Source organism: Hetaerina americana, unplaced genomic scaffold, assembly GCF_022747635.1.
Source record: "Hetaerina americana unplaced genomic scaffold, ioHetAmer1.1.p SCAF_4, whole genome shotgun sequence".
NCBI lineage: Eukaryota > Metazoa > Arthropoda > Insecta > Odonata > Calopterygidae > Hetaerina > Hetaerina americana.
Genome location: NW_027286985.1, coordinates 87675362 through 87698820, shown reverse-complemented (window position 1 = coordinate 87698820; position 23459 = coordinate 87675362).

Below are 23459 nucleotides of genomic sequence, written 5' to 3'. Positions count from 1 at the left end.
GGAACCTGAAGACGTTACGCGATAAGCTAAGTTTAAATAATCTATTTTGGATTACATATCGTAGGTACACTGCTTCATCTTCTTGCTATTATCGCATCAGTAATTGTAGAGTACACATTTGCTAAAACCTCAACTTATTATTCGGACCTATTACTGGAAAATTATTAGTTCTCGTCACAGAAAAAGATTATTTCTCGTCAAAAACACAGTAATACCCGAAGGTCGGTTTAGTAGGTGATGGTAGAGATCACCCAGTGCTAAGCCCTATACGGGGTGTGATAACTCACACATCAGGGTGGGAGGGCCAGTTCCTTTCCCTGTGCCGGTTTAGGTTTCCCAGAAAGACCTGGTACCCGAAAAATCACTTTAGCTTGGGTGGAGCTGCAGGTGCCCAGAGTGCCTTGCCCAGGAATCGAACCCGGGACCCTCCGGTCAGCAGTCCAACACTACCCACTGGACTACCGCGACCTATAAATATATATATATATATATATATATATATATATATATATATATATATATATATGCATATGCTTTCGTAGACGTAACAAGGAAATGCCGAATATTACATTACACAGAAACAAACAATATAGGAACACAAAAAAAGGAACACTCACACGTTATTTCTTGATAATTTCGACGGAATTCTACTCCGTCTTCATCGGAAGATAGAGAAGTAATCATAGTTACAAATATATATATATAGAGAGAAAATATATATATATATACAGAGAATATAAATAGAGTATATATAGAGTGTATATAGAATATATATAGAGAAGTAATCAGGTTACTTCTCTATCTTCCGATGAAGACGGAGTAGAATTCCGTCGAATTTATCAAGAAATAACGCGCGAGTGTTCCTTTTTTGTGTTTATATATTAATTGTTACTGTGTAATATATATATATACATATGTATATATATGTATATAGTTCTGTCCCTATCTTCGATAAAGGCGGTCACGACCACCCAAAATTCGAAAAATAGTGAGTCTCTTTTTTGTGTTTTTCTGTGTGTTTTTGTCTGTGTCCACTAGTGCTAAGTGTTATACATTATATATATATATATATATATATATATATATATATATATATATATATATATATATATATATATATATATATATAATGGTTCGTCCGGAAAATAAGTGTACTGACTCCTGGGCTGGGCGCGCCGCTCCAGGCGCGCCCAGCACCGCTCTGACGGGCTGCGATTGGAGAGGAGTATGTTGGCAAGCGACGCTGAAAAAGGCAGTCGGCTCTGAGCTGTGGTGTAGTGAGGAGCTCTGTTAACGCGAACCTCCACGCTCGACCCACGTCACGGAACGCGATGCCGAAGTTTTTGGAGCAGCGTTATTCCATCAAATTTGCGGTAAAGCTTGGGAAATCGTCTACCGAAACTGTCGGTATGATTAACCAGGCTTACGGGGAGTCAGCCATGTCCAGAAACATGATCTTTCGGTGGCACAAGATGTTCGTGGAGGGCAGAGAAGAGGTCGACGACGAGTCTTCGAGAGGCTTCCGATGATGCCTTCGCGGAAGCGTTCCAGGAATGGGAACGCCGCTGGAACAAGTGTATCGACTCACAAGGGTCCTATTTTGAGGAATATTAGCTTAAGATATGTAAAAGTGTAATAAATTTTTTTCCTGAGCTCAGTACACTTATTTTCCGGACGAACCCTGTATATATATATGTGTGTGTGTATATATATATATATATATATATATATGTATATATATATGTGTGTATATATATATATATATATATATATATATATATATATATATATATATATATATACACAATCAGGACGTATTTGCCTGTTTCTTAGATTTCGAAAAAGCGTTTGATAGAGAGTGAATTGGCAAAAACTAATGAGTATATTGAAAAAATTAGGAACAGATTGGAGGGACAGGAGGCTAATCTGCAACATGTACATGTTTCAGACTGCTAAGGTGCGGGGTGGGGAACGGGGAGTCCTGATGGGCAGTGTTAGAAAGAGATGTAAGGCAGGGTTGCCCATCATCACCTTTGCTGTACAACATGTATGAGGAGGAAATGATTAAAGAGGCATGGGAAGAACTGGAGGTAGGAATGAAAGTCGGCGGGGAATTCGTAAAATCAGTTAGGTTTGCTGATAACCAAGCTTTAGTTTGTCAGTTAGCCAAGAGGTTGCAAGTATTGCTGAGCGAATTGGAAATTTAGTGCGACAGGAATGGGATGAGAATCAATATTAATAAAACAAAGGTTATGCGATTTTCCAGAAATAAAGAGGCTAAGCTAAACATTAAAATAGGAGGGCAAAAGCTAGAGCAGGTAGAACAGTTTACGTATCTCGGTAGTGTTTTGGACCAACACGGTCAAAGTAGTAGGGACGCAAGGAGAAGAATGGCGCTAGGCAAAGAGGCTTTCACAAGGAGGAGGGAGTTGATGACAGGAACGTTGAATAAGGATATTAAGAAAAGACTCGTAAAAGTTTTGATATGGAGAGTAGCTATGTGCGGCGCGGAAACGTGGTCATTGAAGCAGAATGATAGACGTAGATTGGAGGCTTTTGAAATGTGGGTGTTCGGAAGAATGAAAAAAGTGAAATGGACCGAGAAGAAAGAAAATGAGGAAGTACTTGGTATGGTGGACGAAGAGAGGGGTTTGTTGGGAGGAATCCTATGGAGGCAGGAGAAATGGATAAAGGGCTTATTGATCGACAGTGGAATGTTGAAGACTGTGATTGAGGGGAGAATGTTAGGCAAACGAGGAAAGGGAAGGTACAGGATAGGGATGTTGGATGGAATGAAGGGAGGAAGTAAGTACTTAGAAATGAATAGGCACCTGATGTAGAATGGGTTGCTGGATTGTGTTCTTTTAGGAGTAACAAAATATTTATTTGATAGTTGTGTTCATCCATAACCCTTAACCGGTAGATTACCTTACCTTACCTTCAAATATATATAGTTCTGTCGTTTTATGCCTTGATAAAGGTGGCGTGGACCACCGGAAATACGAAACTGAGTGATTTTCTTTTCTTTTTGTGGGTTTCCGTGTTTTGCTTTTGTCCACTAGTGCTGACTTCATATACATTGTATATATACAAACATATATATTCATATATATATATATATATATATATATATATATTCATATATATATATATATATATATATATATATATATATATATATATATATATATATTCATATATATATATATATATATATATATATATATTCATATATATATATATATATACATATATACACATATGTATATATTTGTTTGTGTGTGTGTCTTTGAAACAGATAATATTTCTGTGATACCGAACATTGTCACTCGGACAGGTGTTACAGAAACCATGGTATAACGCGGAAACGATTCGTTCATATTTGATTGGTCCTGCACTTCCGATAAGAGAATTTCTGTTAAATACCATTTGATTGGCACATGTTCAATTTCGTGTCACATCAGAATATCCACAGGGGCCGCGCTTCGGCTGTCACAAATGAAGAGAACGGCAAAGAGAATCTGAAGGCGGATTATTTATAAATGGCTTTATGACGAATTCCAACGTTGTAAATTTCTCATAACCTGATTTCAGTTGAGCCCAATTATTTACAGAAAGTTGGTTTGAGCAATCTGATTTATCCTTCTGTCAATAGGACGGTGAGGTAATCTATAGATTAAGGATTTTATTACTAATCGTAAGTTCCAGCGCTGAAATCCAGATTAATCTGGGCACCCATAGCTAACCCATTTCCGAATTACCTCCTGAGAGATCGCAGCTGGCGCAGAGAATGGAATTGGCCTCCAAACCATTGGCTGGGTGCGCCGCCATAGGTATTCATACTACTTGAGGAATAAGACTGAAAATATCCATACTAGTTTCTATCTACTCTAACTGCTGGTGTGACCAATAAAAATCAACTTGGTGATTGCGATCTTTATCTGTAATCTTTATTGCTGAAACTATTCTTAAATTTTTCGCCATAGTTTTCTCATGATTACATTAGATTTTAAAGTGAATAATCTTTAATTAATTTTTAATCAAGCCTTATGTAAAATTAATTTTACTTGACTGATTTCAGAAATTTAACTTGAACGGTCTCTAAATCATAGTTATTCATGCTTATGACAGCCCAAAGTACAGCTGGTCTAATAATTTTTATGGGTAATTTTCCAAAATATGATCTATTTAAGTTGTCTTTCCATTTTGTGATGGTGAGTATATGATTCATTTGGAATCTCGGCAATATCTTTTTTTGTCAAGTGAAGCGATCTATTTAACCCCTGAAGTACTATATATAATAACTTAATTAACTACTTCTATATAAAATGGACTTACATTTCTCCGTTGCGTTTGATTAAGCATACCATAGTTCGATCAGGTCACTAGATACCATTAAATATGCATTACTCTATCTGCGCCGGCACGCACTAAATCTAAGACAAGCATTGCCAATCACGGGTTACTCTTAAGGATATTCAGAAGTTATTAAAATTTTGACAATTTGCAAAACCTTTTATTCCAATTCATACAAAGTTTAATTCATTATGACACCTACGCCAATTGACATAGCAAGGTCATAAAACTATCTACATGTTTCGCGAAAAGAATGTTATTGAACCATAAATAATATACCACCGGGGACACCGGCGAAGTAAGTATTGGTGCATTAGTGCTCAATAATTAGCTGCAATTTGCACAAGGCCTTCAACCCGAAAGCATTATTTTATGCATTAAAAGGATTAAGCAAGTGCTCATACTCAAAGTACATAAAAAACATAAGTTATATATACTGGCCAATCAGTCATTCACACCAAAAGAAGAGAACCGAATGAAAGTCAGCCATAGGAAATTTTAGCAGCGTTTATTTGAAAGAGTCTACGGTAAGGCATTTATTATCCAACGCGAAAACCAAGCGCAGACCACCGCTCACTAATTTCCCAAGGATATCAAACAGCAAATTTTTCATCCAAAAAAAATCGGGCCCTTTTCCTTAAATTGATTTCCATCCGCGCACCCCCAAACTCAACCCCCACACATTCCAATAATTTTTCACCTCCTCTCCCATTCAAATCGGGAAACAGTAACCCCCGGGGCCAATCAATCAACGCACGACTCGCGATAGACGTGGGCTTGGACGCGGCGGCGCTTCCAGACGACCAACCGCGGACGTCACTCGAAAACTGATTCGGGACTCGGGATGGATAGAAAAGTGTGCGGTTGGGAAAGAATGTAAAGCTTTCTCTCTCCCTCCAGCGGAGCTGAATCCGGACGGTCCTTCACATCCTGGAGTGGGACACGGCGACAATCTCTCGAGGGCCACTACCCTTTTTTTCCCCTCCGCCATCGGCCGTGCGTTCACATGTCCACTCGTTCGTGTGCCGAAATGGGCAACTATTTTTTCCACGATCGTTCCATTCTCGCTTTCGGCGTTGTCCGAAACCACCCAGGCAGAAGAAGTAAAGAGACTAGGGAAACGGATGAAGTTTGTGGGGGTAGGGAGGATGGAAATAAGTGAGTAATGGAGGGGGAGAATCTTTGGTTAGAAGGGAGGGGACGTGATAAAACGGTAATGCAGGAAGGGAGGGAACGGGATCGGGGTTCCGCATGTCGTTACAGTTGTACCCCCAACTCTGGAGGGAGGGGGGGACCTACCTCAGCCTCTTCGCCTCGCTCCAAGGCGCAACGCAGTCGCCAATCTCGTAATTGCCACCCGTCTCCGTCGGTCCCACTCTCGCAATGGACCAAGGGAACATTATAAATGGGGTGGGCACGAGTGGAGTTGTAGTACGGAGGGATGAAGGGGCGTGGCCGGAAAAGTGGGGGGAAGAGGGGGGGGAAGAGGGGGAGGGAAGGATTTGAGCGGCCGATCGGAAAGTTGGGTCCGTGGATCGCGGAGAAGGCTCTCGAGAGCGACGGGAATGAGCCGCTGGCGTTATATAAAATCGGTAGGAATGGACGGAATTTATTATGGGAGCTCCTGCGACCAGAGTCACATACGCACACGTACATTTATTAATAAAATGATTATTACGTGGTCATTAATTTTCGCGACCAGAACGCAGGAAGGTGGTGGGATATTGGTGGGGGAGGTGTTCGCGTGAAAGGAGGACCTTTGCGGGGACACACATGCCCCAGCCTGAGTGGGGAATGATAAAAAATACTTCAAATTTACTAAAAAAAACTAATGAATGCATTCACCAATTTTTCATTATTACGAGCCGGTAAAACTTATTTTTCCTTATTTAATATTCTCTTAATTTCTCCTGATTTATGACGCGCGGGAGAGCGAAATTCTATAATCCTCTCTCATTAATCAAGGCATTATTCATTACAGACTTGTCCAAAAAAGTTTCATTTAAGGAAGCGCGGAAAAATTAATTTCTTATGTGGCGATTATTCAGATAGAATAACTCGGTGAGCATAATTATGTTTAATGACCCCTAACTCACGAAGATGGACGTCTCATCAAAAAGAAATTTAACTTGGATGCTACGTGAAGAAACAGTTGTTCTAATAGCAGTCAGGTAAGCTATTAATCGACACTAACTTATGGAGTTCTCCGATAAATTTCGATATCCACTAATATCGCCGAAATACCTCTAAACTACTTTCACGATATATGCAACGATATTTTATGCCACTAAATACGGAAAAAGTTAAACAATTTTGAAGTCACCATGAAGCAAGAAAAACTAAGCCAATGCATTGAAGAAATATACAAGGTATTTATTAACGTAGCGAAGTGAATTGAAAATTTTAAAAATTATACGTTTTTACACTATGCCTCGCAATTCTTCTGGAGCATTGATGTATATTTAAAGGTCAACTTCATTCCTTTGAAAACCCTCATACGTGTTCTATCATGTCAGACTTAGCACCTAACATTGTTCGTAACTGCAAAACACCAACTTCAAGTATGTATTGGATAAAAAATGTTTAAATATGAACCATTAATTGGTTTGAAAATACTGCAACCCCTTCTCCCACTGTACCATTTTCTTTGTTCATTCCCCATAAAGAGTTTAAGTGTACGACCCCGAGGATTACCTCCTCACGAAAGCGGAACGAGCGACTCAAGAGCTCGTTTCTTCCGTATCTGGTCTACCAAGAAGATAAAAACATCAACAAGAGGCATTAAAAGATTGACTTGGTGTCTGCTTCATGGATTTTTGTGAAATTCGAAGCATTATGGAACATTGAACCTTCATGAGGGATTAAACGAATCCTTCGCGCGTACCAAACTCCCGCCAGAGCTAATCCTTTTTTATATCGATTGCATTTTAACATTAGGATTTAGCAGTCAACTATAGTAGTTACTGCATCGTTTATAACACCTATGAAACAATATACAAAAAATCCATGTTTGTCATCGCATATAAAAATGAACACAAGTAAAAGTTTAATTAATTACTAGTAGGCATTCATTTCAACGAAATATGAACATGTGCACCATCTTTAAATCCAATTAAAAAACATTCTAAGGCCTAAAACGCAATAATTGAAAAAAAGCAAATAAATTTTATTGCAAAAAAGTTTGAAAATGGAACTCATATCAGTTACCTCCACAATTAAAGTATGAAAGAGAGAAGTAGTGGAATCCTGGCGACTACGAGACAGCTAGCCCCGACCAATAACTGGTAAGGCTGTCGTCATCGTTACACATTTAAATCACAAATTTTTACCCAAGCCTCGGTAACAGCAATAGAGAAGAAGAATCATAAAAGATGAAAAGAGAATCTATATATTGAGGATGCTAGTTTATGGAGCAACTTATGACACATCGAAGGTGAACAAAAACGAGATAGTTTATATTATATATTTATATATTGCTGAACAAAAAATTTGGGATGGACTTGGTAAACCTAGAGATAAGTGGAATATTTTAAATGAGTTATAAAATTAAATCCAAAAAAATTTTTTTTAAATGAAGTTTTACATATATGCCGAAAATTAATCACAAAAATGAAACCGTCAATCCAAGCAAAAAATAGGAAGAAATAGAAAAAGAGTTCTATGGGGAATTGGAGCGGTAAATAATGGGATGGAGGGCTAAAAGTGATGGTGAGAAAATTATTATTATAATCGTTAATCTAAGAATTTTTTTATGGTTTTAATCGTTCATCTATCGGTTAAGGTAGGTTTTGGGCAGACACAAGCTACCAAAAGGCACAGCGAAGATTCCCTTGCCTATCCTAAAAAGCACATCCCAATACCCTACACTACAATAAACCCATTTTCATTTCCGTATACCTTTACTTCCGTATTATTTTCCTTTCCTCCCTTCATTCCGTCCAACAACCCTATCCTCGCTTGCCAGGCATTCTCTCCTCTATAACAGTCTTTAACATCCAATTGCCAATAAAAATGTTCTGCGTCCATCTTTCATGTCTCCTTTGGAATTCTCACAATAATCCTCTCCTTCCTCAACATACCTAACACTTTCTCATATGTTTTCCTTTCTGTTCACAAAAGCCTCCAGTATACGCCTACATGTAATCCTGCTTCAATGACCATGCTTCCGCGCCGTACAAGCTCACGCTCCATATCAGTTAGAACGAGCCTTTTCTCAACACCCCTTCTCAACTTCCTCCAAATGAAAGATTCTGGGCTAACGTTATGCTTCGACTTCTGTCCCTACTACTTGGTCCATTTTGACCCAAAATACTTCCGAGATACGAGGGTGATAATAGACATCCTTTCCTCATCCCTCTTCCTAGAACTACCCATCCGAATTCTCCATCCGTCACTCTCATCTGAGCAGTCTGAGACGTGTACAGACCGCTGATAAGTCTCCTTTCTCTTTAATTCACTACTTTTTCCTGCAATACATTCATTCATATTTCCCAATGCACTGTATTAGACGTCTTTTCGAAATCTAAAAAACAGAAAAATATATTTTGATTTTATTCAATATTCCTCTTCATTATTAACCTCATTGCTTCAATAACATCGTGCATCCCTCTCGTCTTCATGAACCCGAACTGATCTTCCCCCAAATATTCATTTTGCCTGCTCTCAATCCCCTTATTTATAATCATGAGGACCACCTATGCTGCGTGCGAAATCAAAATTATTGTTATGTAGTGTTCACATGATGTAGCCTTTACCTCTTTTGGAATAGGAACTAACACTGATCTCACAAAGTCTACCGGCAAAAACCTCTCTCATATATGCTATGAATTAGTTCATAAAAATTTTCCTTCCACCTTTTCTTAAACCTCATACTAGTTCCCCGAGAATATATTGTCCACTCCCACTAGATTATTTGATTTCAATACTCTTAATGCATTTCTATCTCGCTATCATGAAGCTTGGACTTAATCTATTCTCATATACGTTAAATTCTCAATCTACCTTTCCGGCTATATTTTTTGACCATATAGTTCCTCTATGTATTCCTTCATCACTCTTGCATCTTTTTTGATCGGAAAATAATAGCTTTAAAAAGGAAAGTTTAAAAATTAACAAAATTTGTACTGCAACACTCGAAAATGTCGTCGGAAGATTCTGATGGACAACTCATCATGAACTGGCATAGATGAGAGGAAGAGCTAAATTGATTCACGTACCTTTCCCACTTCAAACCTATTGGCTATAAATGTATGCTCACATTCGAGAGCATGAGAAGGGAAAGGAGGAGTACAATTTGATATTGAGTGAGAAATAACTCACAGGATATGGTTATATCATTCTAATTTGTGTTGTGGTGTAAATGGAGCTACAGAATGAAGATTTACAGTGAAACAATGAAATTCCTCTCCTAATTATTTATTTCTTTCCTAGCAGTGGCAAGTAATTTATTGTAAACGTATGAACAAATCATCGGCATCAAATGAAATCCCATAAGCCAGGAAATGCATTTACAAAGCCAATAAACTATTGAGGAGGGGTAAACATTAGATGAACATGAAATCAAAAGCATTCAATGAATACAATAATTATAGAATGGGAATGCAATTTGGATGAGAGTCCTTTGGTCCAGAAATAGTAGATTGGGAGGGAATAACATAATTATGAGCAATGAAGACGAGCAAGGTAATTTTGTAAGATGAAGAATTTATCACATAAATAAGGCTAGAAAACTTTTCATTCGATATTTTTTTCTTTACTGTGAAATTATTTACTCGTTCATGTATATTATTGATTATGTTTATCATGAGTTTCGTTATCCTTGAATGAATTTCTTCCGTCACATTGAGCCGGAAACTGTGAATCTTATGAAGACTTAATGAATTAATTGATTCGTTAATTGAACTTTTTTGGCTTATTCAAAGCATTTGCTAAGTATTTTTGCTTTAAGCCTTCCTATGGACGTTCATAGCCATTTCATGGCAAGGCAAGGGATGAACAACAAACTGAAAATGTCTTCGGCGGAAATCGGTTTCGCTTCAGAGAAAGAAGATGAATTAAAATGAATTATTCCACCTGATAACTAAAATGATGGGCGAAAATGGTAGTCCGAATGACTTTGGATACCTGAAGGGGACACATCCTATTACAATTGGCAGGAGACCTCGTTGCTTCGGTCCCTTCACTTCACCCCATACGTAGCCTTTCTCAATTTGTGCTGAGCTGAAGAGGCTACGTCATTAATACCTACACAGAAATTCCATTAGTTTGTGAGATCCTGCTTTTTAGCATTCCCTTGGGTACTTGTTTCCATTTGCGGGGTGTGATCAGGGACGTCCTGTTGCAGCAGCATCATTAAAATGTATTCCTTTGATTCGTCGAGCCTGATGCCCCGCGGAGTGATAGTAATGCAATTTTCATAGAGTCGAGGCATGGAAACGGATCAACAAAAGGTAGAACCATGGGACCGAGAGCTCGGGAGTAAGTAGCAGTCGAGTGTTTGTGACTTTATTATCATCTCCCAACAGCTGAGGTTGGGTACATTAGCACTGTATTGGTAGAAACTTCTACAGACAAATGCCTGAAAGTAGCCGCATTTAAAATTGCAATAGACTTCTTTTGAGAAGATTATTCAATGTGAAGTGAATTAAAATTTTTCACATTTGTCATAAAAGTTATGGTAATATCTTTGATAAGATATCTGACAACATGCATCGCCGGCCCCGGTGGCGGAGGGGTGACATCCTCCCCTGCCATCTTAGAGACCGCGGGTTGTATTGCCACCCAGGTACGTTTTCCTCCATCTAAGGCATGGATGTTTCTAATGGTCATCAGTACAATTTCTGGGGGTTAGGGGAAGGTAAAATGGTCGTCTCAATCTTGCTCCAATGAAATCGTCCAATATATAAATAAAAATAAATAAACCTTACCTTAAGACCCCATTTTCATCTCCCTATCAACACGCACTACGAAAGAACTTCAAATGACAACGTTTTCTAAAAATTATCTGAAGCATCTACACACCCTATCATATGACTCGATTAATTTATACATTGAATGTATTTAATACATCAGCATTAAAGAAAAGACATCTGTACCCGACACCCTGCCGTCAGTATCCGGTTTTATGCCACATTTTGTCAGTGATTGTTAGAGCCAGAGAGGTTTTGTAAAAGTTGTTCATATTGTTTGAAAATGTACTCGTTTAAGAATTAAGAGAATGATGGCCATTTGATATCCGACAATTAGTTACAATCAATACTCACAGGTATTTAATACGTTTTTTTGACTGTATTGAAATAATGATTTTAATCCATCTCTTCCCTCCCCCACTTCATTAACCCAGGTCAGATTGTAGCCAGTTTCTTCAGAGTATGACATTTTAAGTGTAGCGTAATAAATTGCGGAAATAACATCAAAATTTGTCGCAGTACCATAAACAAGTAACCTTAAAGCACTTAAAGCAAAACATTTAACCCACACCTCTAAAAAAATAACACTGTGGGAAAACACTAAAGATGCAAGTAAATAGTTAATTCTTAATCGTCTTTAACCCAAGGAACCTAGGACATTTTGCAAAACCCGATGATAAATTGAGAATATACCTGTATTCGACGCATTAAATAATTGAAATTGTTTTATTCTAGTATTCAAAATTATTTGCGAAAAACAAACTCTGGCTGGTTTAGGACCCAAACACTATGTAAAGTTCATATTTGGGTTATCAGGCATCCCTTCAATACTTTATCTATGTAACTCAACCGCTATTAAGGGGTTATGGAAAGATTTTGATGGACTCTGAAACTACAAATTACTTTACTCGCAAGCTCGAGCTAACATGACACTAAATATATTTTGGCTTCGTGTTTCATATTCCTATAATTCATTCTTCATCTTTCAATAAGTTATCCCTTAACTACACGCTAAATGCTTACTAATTCCTTCTTCCTGTATCTTTTTCCCAAGATTCTCCAATCTAATACCTAATTCATTATCCCGATGTCTCTCAGTATCTCCTTTAACCGCTTGTCTTACCTTCTTCAAATTAAACTCAACAGCCCTATTTCTTCTTCTAACAAAACTAGACCCTAATCGTTTCTCGACTTTTCCATATAAAAGAAACAACGGAGAAAGATTTTCTGTTGATATTTTTTCAGTTAATAATGATACAGCCTAATTCTTGTAGTTATTTGCCCTCGTTAGAAAAAAAACAAAAAATAAAGATAATGGAAGATGAATGCAAAATCCTCTCTTGTGAGTTACAAAATAAGCACCTACAAACTTTCTTTTTAAGAAAGTACATAGTAAGATGATAATGAAAATGTAAAAAAATTAAACCAACACAGCAGGAGATGGTTGAGAAGAAAAGAATGCAATAAAAATAAAGGAGCATCAGAACCGGGACTTCAAATGGCATTAAAGCAATTGCTGGGCAAAAGAAGAAGAATTCAAATTAGGAAACGCCAGTCTGAAAGTGGAGAGATAAGCAGAGTGAATAGCAGCGTTATTTGACTTGGGTAAACGAAATTCTAAATATACAAGATACGGAAAAAATTTAAAAAGAGAGATTCGTCGGAAAATATTCTTACACCATACGAAGATAATGACCAGATGTAATTATTTAAACATATGATCGAAATCACGATATGTAAGTTAATTACTTTAAAATGCTAATACTAATATCTATGGCGTATCGCCCCAAAGAATTTTTTATAGGAAATTTCTATTGAAATGACGCAGTGCATAACGATCCATTTTCATAGTTACCTGCCGCATTTAGTCTCACGTCACGCTTCACAGCAACTTTAAAGCCGTAGGATAAGGAATCTGATAAAACACAATTTACCAGTCTTCAATAAGAGAAGAACAATTAAAATACCCCCTTTTGGATGCAATATCCAGGAGCCTAAGACCCTTTTCATACGTGGTTTCATCAATAATAATCAAAATTCTTTATAAAAATTACTTTATAAACACTCCAATAATTATTAAACGTACAATTCATTTTAGTTTGAGAGTTGAATGAATTATATTAACAAATACATCTCTATAGGTTACCTATTTTTCAAAATAAATGTGAAATAATTTGAAGTTGCTTATCTTTACATATTCAATCTGTTTTCTTCTGAAATTAGATATAAAACGTTACGACTCATTAAATAAATATGTACCCTAAGTGGCCCTTGATGTCAATTGACGGTATATATATTTCAAAAACTTCAAGCCAACTACGCAAGACTACTAGTATGGTAAACGCTAATCAGTTAATCTTAGAACGCTATTCCTTATCGAGTTTCTAATACTTCCAATCCACAGACCAACAGCTCTCTCCATATTCACGTCATTCCATTTCTTAAAGAGAGTAAATTAGTACACTAAATTTACCTAAGTTAGAAGGAGGAAAATTATGACACTGAAGGGAATAGGAACACAAATATTCAAGTTCACAATGGAATTAATCTAATTCGCAGATCTAGTTTGAGCCATGAAAATACTCAAATGAAAAGATTAGATTATGTAGTTACAGTTATGGTGATCAACCCCGACGCTGGCAGTACTCAAAGGTACTTATATCTTAAAAATCAAGATATCGGATGGAAAAGTCAAACATCACTCAAAAGAAAGAGCTCCATATATTGCCCAATCTCAAGAGGTGGGCGGAGAAAGTACGTCAAACTGGAATTTTTAGTGGAATCATTATTTTATGCATCTAGAAAAAGGAGAAGAAAGCATATGGTTGAGTTAAGAAGTCCAACGAGGAAGACAGCTCAGTGAACGCATATAAAACCAAATTGAAACCTATGGCATATATTCCGACTGGATTGGAGTTAAAACAAAAAGATATATACATTATTATGATGAAAGCAGGAGAATCTACAAGAAAAAGGCGGAAAAACCTATATTTCCGGAGAAGTACTTCAACCAATCAAGCAAGGAATTGCTTACTTCGTAAATTTCTTGGGTTCGAATCCCAGTTAAGGCGAATGATTTTCATTGCATGAAATTGCTGAATTTTCATGCAAATCAGCAAATGGCTCCATTCAAGTAACTGACGCGGCATCTCCCGCAGTTCTTTGAGTTTGATATTAAGTAATTAATAAACTTAACGAGACGCTAGAGTAGTGGGGCTTTAACTGTATCTATAAAAATTAATTACCATACGCAAGAAGTTTAGTTTTGATGTATGTGATAACTAATTAAAAGGGAATAGGGCATAAACTGAAACTATGTAGTCATTAATAGTTTTAATTGGGATATCATTAAATATATGACCAAATCAATGATATAATTGGATAAAATAAATAGTTAAACACTTGGATCGATATAAAAAAAAAGATTTAAAAAATGAATAAACGGAGTATTTCATATAGCCACCCACAGATATTTTTGCGTTAAAGTGTAAAAACTTATGAAATTACTTGAATATGAATATGCAGTTGACCGCACTACATGGCACGGTAACCACGAGGCTGAAACAAGGTACCAGTATATGCATAAATAAAATTTTAGAATAAGGGTAATTATGTATTTCTGCCTAAAAAGCAGGTGAAAAAGGGTAGCTGAGGAGAATGCGTCAAAAAGAGATCAAAGAAGGAAAAGGGCATTCACAAAGTGTATTAGATGTGATGTAAGAAACTAAAATAGGCATTGGTAAAAGCATGTCCATAAAACTTTGTCACAGTATCCCTGTGTAAAAATTCCGAAAGAAGATGATATAAGAAAATGTTCACGGTGAGAAAACAATAATATAAGAGAAACGTGAACGGCAGAGGAGGGAATGTTCGAGGGGGATGAGAAATGGAAGCGTGGTGGGATTAGTTTTCCGAAAGCTTTCTCGAGCGGCCGTCCGGTCGCGGAGGCGCCACAAGATTTACGGCGTGTGGTAGTAGCTCGCCCGCTCCGAACGTTGGGAGGTAACGGAGTCGCGGGGTCCTCAAGGGGGCGACAGGTTAAATATGATAAGGAGAGGCCAAGGGAAAATAGACGACATATTATACGGGGGCGTTATTTTCGTATAACATTACCTGTGCTAATATTTTTTAGCTGTTGCACCCTGGGGCGTCCCAGGGCGAAGATAATTTATAGAAAACTCGCTTCGAGAACGAACGGTCAAGCACCTCTTGAGTGTTAACAATAAAAATCCAAGCAATACAAACCACTCAACTAGACCGAAATAATAAAATACATTTCGCAAATTTAACCTGAATTAAAAGGTCGATTAAATGCATTTTAATAAAACACGGCAATTAAGATGTACCATCACTACCACGTGAAAAATAGCCATCTAAACTGATAAAAGTTGTCTTCGAGAAGAAAAGTAGCTTTTTAAATTTATAAAACAGATCACACAGATTAGTAGCGTGACATTGTGACATGTATTAGTGGCGTAGCAGTAAGGAGTCGGAAGTCCGTTATGCATTTACGTGACGAATAGTTAATACTCTCGGATATGCATTACCTCGGTACTAAAATCAGAACGATTAAAACTATACGTATGTATAATTAAAACTCTTGACAAAATGCATGACTTAGATTGATGCTATTAGAGCTTTTCAGAGAGTTGGGTGGACCTTGACACAAGTGGTATTAATGACTCGTCAACATAATATCATTGATTCGAAATGGTCTTTCATTTATTCCCTAGAGCAGATAGTTTTAATTACTAACATTTATGGAACATTTATGGAACGAGTTATAACATCAATAACTGCAAATCTAATAACACGTACGAAAAGTATGCGTAAAATTATGATGAAATGGGTCCTAGTTACTAAAATATAGACATCATGCGAAAAATGTTGCATTCTTTTTTACCAAGTGGATCATACATTCTCTTTCTTGAAATAGAAGTTATCCGCGGACACTCATCATTTATCACCATATACAAATTGTATTTCTAACCAGATCTTTTTCAGATAAATTACTTAAATATGTAGTTATTCATCACAAACACTTTATATTCCTTTAAAACAAATATAAAGTCGACATTTCAGAAATTTCGGTTAATGCAAACTCAGAAAAATGGTAATGAGAGGAAATAAGAGATTAATTTGTTAATTGATATGAACTCCTGGCGTGAAAATGTTATTGGTATCGTTTTTCATCCAATCGCTGAACTAAATTACGCTCCCCAGCCGACCCCAGGCATTGATAATTGGGACGCTCCGATGAGTATCGAGTCTTCACAGAATTACATCATCTGGAGTTATTTTTGACAGTTTGAAACAAAAGCTTACCAGAATACAAAGTTTATTTGCTATCACCCAGAATATCTGCTGGGGGAGTCGGGTTATTTGATATGATTACATTTCTTTAATAATTCCAACGATTTTTCTGTGCCTATAAATCCCTAATATAGATCGATTTCATCGTTATGTATACATACGCATACTGAGGGTATCATTTCCATGATAAGGGTTGAATTTTCGAGGAATAAAGGAAAATAAATAAATAAGAATATTTAATAATAATACACTTACAGTGTGGCTGTGCTTCTCTTGTTATGAAATGGCTTAATCAAAATATACCAGCTCATTACTCACTTTGAATGTATTACGAAGGAATAAATATTTTTCCTGAGTGTCAGACGCAAACTAAGAATCAGATGGTATTCCACAAAAGGGGAGAAAAATCTTCAGAAAAAAATTCCCCCTTAAAAATTGAAAAAAATCCTTTCCTTTAAAAAAAATCACATAGAGTGGTATACGTTCAGATTTTCCGATTATTTCAAATTGGAAATCAAACCTTTCAAATAAAAACCAAACTTACAAAATAGCACATAATTAAGAAATTAATCACCTTAAAATAAATATTAATTCATTATTCACATCAATTAGATATGTTTTTGAGAAAAGTACTCACGAAATATGTCAGATCAAATGATTAATGAAATATTTCAAAGATATAAATCAATACGAAATGCTATTGGAAACCTCGGAGTGACCAGTTTTCAGTGATACCACTGTTTGAGTTACGTATGTGAACAGTATTTCAACCCATATCGTTAATTACCCCATTAATTTGCTGAATTGATTTAACGGGGACATTTTTCCATCATCAATATTGACTGATGAAAGCTTTGGCAGAAAAAATCATGAAAGTGAAGCTTTCTAAATTGATTCGACTCTTTCTCCTGTTTTTTAAGGAAATTTTATTTTGAAATTGCGCTTCAATCATCAGTGAGCTTCGTCCGCGAAAAACTCAAAGGGCATAAATAAAATTAGGCAGAGTCATATGGTTAATGCAAGAAAGGTTTTTATTTTCGTCCAATCACAATCGAAAAAAAATCGTACGGCGATCATGCTTTCCAGCATAAACCTGCTAAAACTCCAAAAACTCCAACTCAGTCTAGAGTGTTTTTTTTGCGAGAGACATTTGGCCTTTAGAATTGATTCATGGACAGCTCCATCTAAAGAATAATGCATCACTACAACTACCATTACTTGAGCCGCCTAATTTGACAACGGCTAAAATATCCATCAGGATATTTATTCCTCTAAAAGATACCACATTATAAACTCCATAGTGACGCAAAAATCTCATCAAATCGGTAAGAGGATTCCCACATTGGCCTTGAGTTGTACCTGTTATGCAACAGCATACTTTTAGTGTTCCTGTTCAGCAAATTCATGCATCGGAACAGACTTGGAACATAAAAGGACAAGGGAGGTATACTCGTAGATGTAGCAGTGAAAGGGAAGAGCGAGATGAGGGCAGAGAGGAATGGAGTAGGTCTACAAAGGAGAGCCATTTTTATCCCGAGACCGCACAAATTCCAGAGATGCCAGAGATAAAGAGGAAAGCAGAGGGATGGGCGGGAGGGCGCATAATGGGGATGCGGCGGAGGTTGAGAGGTTCCCTCTGTGTTGGGGTGAGCGAAGGTGTGTCTGATGGTGTTAGCCGAGAGGGAAGTGGCGAGGGAAGGATAGAAAGCGAAAGAGAGACAGATCGCATATCTAGAAGCAAATATTAGGGCTGGATGAGAAGAATAAAGGATCGCCATTAATAGCGAATATGGAGCAGTCAAACCTTTTACTTTCCTTCGCCCACATTCTTAAACTTAGTCAACCCTTCCCCTCTCTCCCATTCATTTCCCTTCCCCCATGCCGCTGGAGTGCCTTTCCCCACACTTCACCAACCCCGAGGAATTCCACTCCGCCGAACCACTCGCCTTCGGTAACAATCTCCCTGAGGACCATGTTTGCGTAGCTTTAATTCCACACGCATGGATAAGCCCGACGCGACTTAAACGGCTTAAATGATGAATATACAGTTCTCGCGCGACCACACGCCTGTTGAAACTAACACTGGAAAGCCATAAGTGGCTGCCAATCTTCAAACGCCCGGGGTACACTAATCATCCTCATCAGTCAGGGATTTTCAAACTTTATTTGTCGACTATGCCTTTTGCATTCAAGCATTCAATTAAATTGTAATCGTGAAATTACCACAGCATGTAGCAGAGTTATTTATTTTTCAAGACGAGAAACTATTAAACCAATTAGGAGATGATCAGCAATTAACCGTATTTACCATAGTTCTATACAAAGACTAAAAAAACATATGGATGCAATATGTTACTTGACCATAGCCTTGAAAAATTTACGTTAGCCAATCTGTAAAGATCGCATATGAATCAGGTCACGATTTTAAATTATCTGGATTACAAATATAATTTGAGTCAATACATGTTTGCTATTAAGACAAGGGCAATACTCAGCCAATGAAGGCGTAAAGACAGTGAGGAGGGGCATTATTCATTAAAGTTTTGTTTATTATTACATGATGAAAAAATTCAATTATATTCGCGAGACAAAATATGATGTTAGAGGAAGATATTGAAAAGTTAAATTATAGTGTAGTTAATAATCTTTTTTGCCTCCCTTTACATGGTTTCCTTCCTTTATCAAGGTGTAATCGTAATTCGCAACAAGTGAGCGGTTTCTTTCTACCCCTGGTGCTTGCGTTGAATCGCTTATATTTGAGCTACGGGGAACTTTGAATTACTCGCTGTAATTTAAGAGTTAGTCCAATGGGTTCTGACTCTTAGTCAAACTTAGGTTCACACCCACCATTGACAAGTGCGTGGAATAGCTTTATACGTAAAATATTTCACCACCTTTGACCATCTTTATGCCGTATTACCTTTTTCTCATATCACGGGCTTCATAGTCACGACACAGAAATCACGTACTCTTCTGGGTTGATCAGTTTTGAACAGAAATTAATTACTATGAAAACATACTCCCATGTTAGACTTGTACCAAAATTCTTCTGCACTTACTATACACTCCGCCTTATGTTTTGAGCGATTGGTTAAGCGCTGCCCAACTGTGCAATCCAGTTGCAATTACTTACAAAATTGAATTTTGCGAAGCAAACTAAAAATATACAATTGCTGCCCTTCATCTCTAATTCCAATGAAATCGAAATAAACCTCAAATGGAAACTTTGTAAGAATAATTCCGTCAGTATGAACCACGCGTAATATGTAAAAAGTCGCAGTTACCAAGTAATATTCCTTAATATCCTATATGATTATAAATCCTATATTAAGGTTAGTTAAAAGAAGATAGCGACCGTTCTTCCTAGCATAGATATAAAATCAACTCAAGTAAATTGGGCCTTTCTAGTTTGCTCAGCGAAATAGCTGCAACCATAAGGAGACCTTCTTCTTAGTCACTGACATTGGAGTACTGATGGGGGAGCTTTACTGTTAAAACTTTCACCACGATTAATTAATAAAAATTAATCATTGAAGCGGGCAAATGATTCAACACCTGCCTCAAGAAATGGATGCAAATAATAGCGGTGCCCCAGCCACCTGCTCTCTCAGCAATCTCCTCCTCGACTTATGGTGTCTCACTTTCACCCAACTTGGATGATGACCCACAAGTAACACGAACTGTGATCACGTTGCAGGTTCTGCCAACAGAGATCGCTATCACATCCCCGCTCTGGTAAACAACTCTTTCATATTCCTATCAATATTTCTCATTTCATAAGCTTTCATATTTCATACGTGGATTTTGATCACCAACTGCTTTGAAGGGGCCATGTGCTGCCAAGTGATCCAAGTAGGCAAACTGTAAGGAAGAGAGACGACGACCCAAAATAATGAATCAAGCTTCCTTAACCCTAGCAGAATGAGACCCTCCACCCTGGAACGACCCTCCACACAACGATTAATGGCAAAATATTCTACAAATACCAGGAATTTAATTTCTGAGCAAAATTAAAGTTTTAAAAAGGTACACTTCCACTCGGATAAGTGCATTCTCTCATTACAATTTTTTCCGAGAAAAGTCTCCACAGATTGCATTCAGGTAAAGTAAAATAGGAGTTTGTTTGTTTCACAGAGTATGGAATGCCCAGCCCGCATTAGCGTCGTGGTGATATGAGAAAATATGTCACAAACATCTGTCAATGCCGTGTGATACGTGCAATGTTGGATGCAGGGAAGGATTCTAAAAGGCAAGACTCCAGAAAAATAAACTTTATGGAAAAATATTTCGATGTAATTTCTCAAATAAAAATATACATCCTATGCCCATGCCGTGTTCCTTATAACTAACTGCAACTGAATTAACATATAAGCGAAGTTCTATGTTTCACAAGAACAGAATTTATCGAGGTCTTCTGTGCAAAGCGAGAAATGAATACATAAAGATAAAATATTGAGTTACTGACTCCCATGCTCGTGGATCAAGATAAGATTATGACCCATAAATCGAATGTCTAGATTCACCCTTGGGCAACAAAGTTACGAAAATCAATGTGAAAGTCAAATAATTAGCGAATGTATAATGAGTTACAGGGAGAAGTGCATTGACACGTTTGTAATAACTGATTAAACACATCTAACAACACATTATTTGAATCTATGATGCTAAATTATTAACTTGCCTCATATTTGCACTTTAGTAAAAATCTGCTATAAAATCAGCTTCCACTTTGTGCTTTGCAATGTGAAAGTATTGTCAGTGGAGCACCATTCCGTTCCAAAGTTTCAAAAAATATTCCAACAAAGCAAACATTCAGGATTTCACACATTCGTCTTCCATCCACACTTTAAACTATAAAAGATGTCGGCGAGTTTCATGCAAAATTGTTATTTATTTGCAATGATAACGCAGTACGGTTAATTACAACTAAATAATATCTCTAGGTTTCTCGGTCACACAACCTTTCATGACTTCCTACTCCTTCGGTCATTTTCTTTCAATTTAGGAAATATTCCAGCCATATCCTCCTGAAAGTGCACTCGGTGCACGTCTGATGAATCCTTCACGTCAATCTGAAAAACACATTCTCCGTCCTATCCCATGGAAATAATTCAGAAGCACCCGGAATTCATTACGAAAAGTAACCTAATTGCTCCGATTTGATTCAAGCCACCTCAAAGGCAGGGACGCTCTCCCGACAAATAAATGGAGACCGAACCTTTTATGTTACCATTCCGTCGCTCCTAACCAGCTGCGGTTTATCCTCAATATTACGGAGCTCTTAATGGTCTTCACAGAGTTTAAATCACATTAAGGCGGTAGGCCAAATGAGAACGCCCTTGTGAGGATAGCAGTCACCATCCCCGACCATGACGCTTCCTTCACATGAAACAACATCTGCAATTGAGTTGGAGTCATAGTCGAGGATAAATAGGAATTATAAATACTCACTTGGGGAATATTACCTAGGTTGGCCGAGCCAACTAGGTCCTTCTGCCTTTACGGACTTTTTCAAGGCATTCTTAAGTCAAACTACTTCCACGAGCAAGTTTTGTCTGAGAAGATTTATTTTCAGAAGCAAGCGTACACAAAAATAACTATGCAATAGGTGCGTTTTATATTAAAAACCTACTTCTTTAAAGATAATACTTAAATAATTCGTGAAAGACAAATATTTAATATTTAGTGAAATGAGAATCCTGTCGTCGCAAAGCTTATTCCCCTCCGAAGAAATCCCGAAGATTTAAAGTCAACACACTATAATGATAACGAAACGGGAATGATATTTTAATGTCCCCGTATAAATATAATTGTCTAGTGTTTTTAAAGGCTGATGCCATTCCAAGAGATCAGGAGACAAAGAATCATTGTCTAATTATATCCAAAAGATGACTTTTCTTACTTGTATTATTATGAATACATTTGTATGATATATAACTTTAATCTTACAAAAACTATTACAAAAGTTCGGCCAATTACCTTCATAATTTTTATGATAAACTCAACAATAATAAAACATAAGAAATGTAACTATGACACATAAATTTTGTGCATGCTATATAAAGGTTATTAATAGGAAAAAAATGGGGAAAACTCACCATTGTCTAATTTCCTTCTCCGAAACTGAAAAGAAATAAAAAATAGTTAATACTAGACGAAAAAGTAGTTTATCTACACTAGGAATAAAACTACAGCATGTTAAATGTTAAGGGTATACTGACAGGATTTCATATATTTTCCAAGGGGAAGACATATCATTTTTACTTTTAACACTGTTGTAAAAGGAAACAATTAATACAAAAAAAGACATGTTATCATTCATCAATGGAATTTAAAATGAGGTCTGGTTATCGTCGTAAATTCTTCTTGTATGATGAGTCTTATTTTCAAGTTATTAGAACCTCTCTTTTAAATAAATTATTAATTGGTCTATATACTGTGCCTTGTTATTGTTTGTGGTGCCCAACTTTCTATTCTCCTGTCTATTAAGGCTTCAAGCAAAATACTGTCTCAAGGTACGCCAAATATTTCTCCAGCTCTTTCAATATCCACGTTGTCGTCTAGGTTTCCTTTTCAACTTAGAGTACTTATGCCCTATGAATATCATTCTCCTTTTTGTTGGTACCTTTGACATAAAAAATCCACGCACATCCGGGGCAGAGTATTTTTCCCCGCTCCCAATACTCTCGATACATTTTATGCAAAAATAATTGAGCACATTTTGCACTATGTCAGTCCATCTACTTTTCCTTTATTTCATTTTCAAAAAATATTATTAACAACTTGTATCCACTCATTAATGATGTGGGCTTGTTTCCTATACAGTTAATCGACGAAAAATATTACCTTTAAAAGTATCGATGGGAGTCACTGAGACGGCAT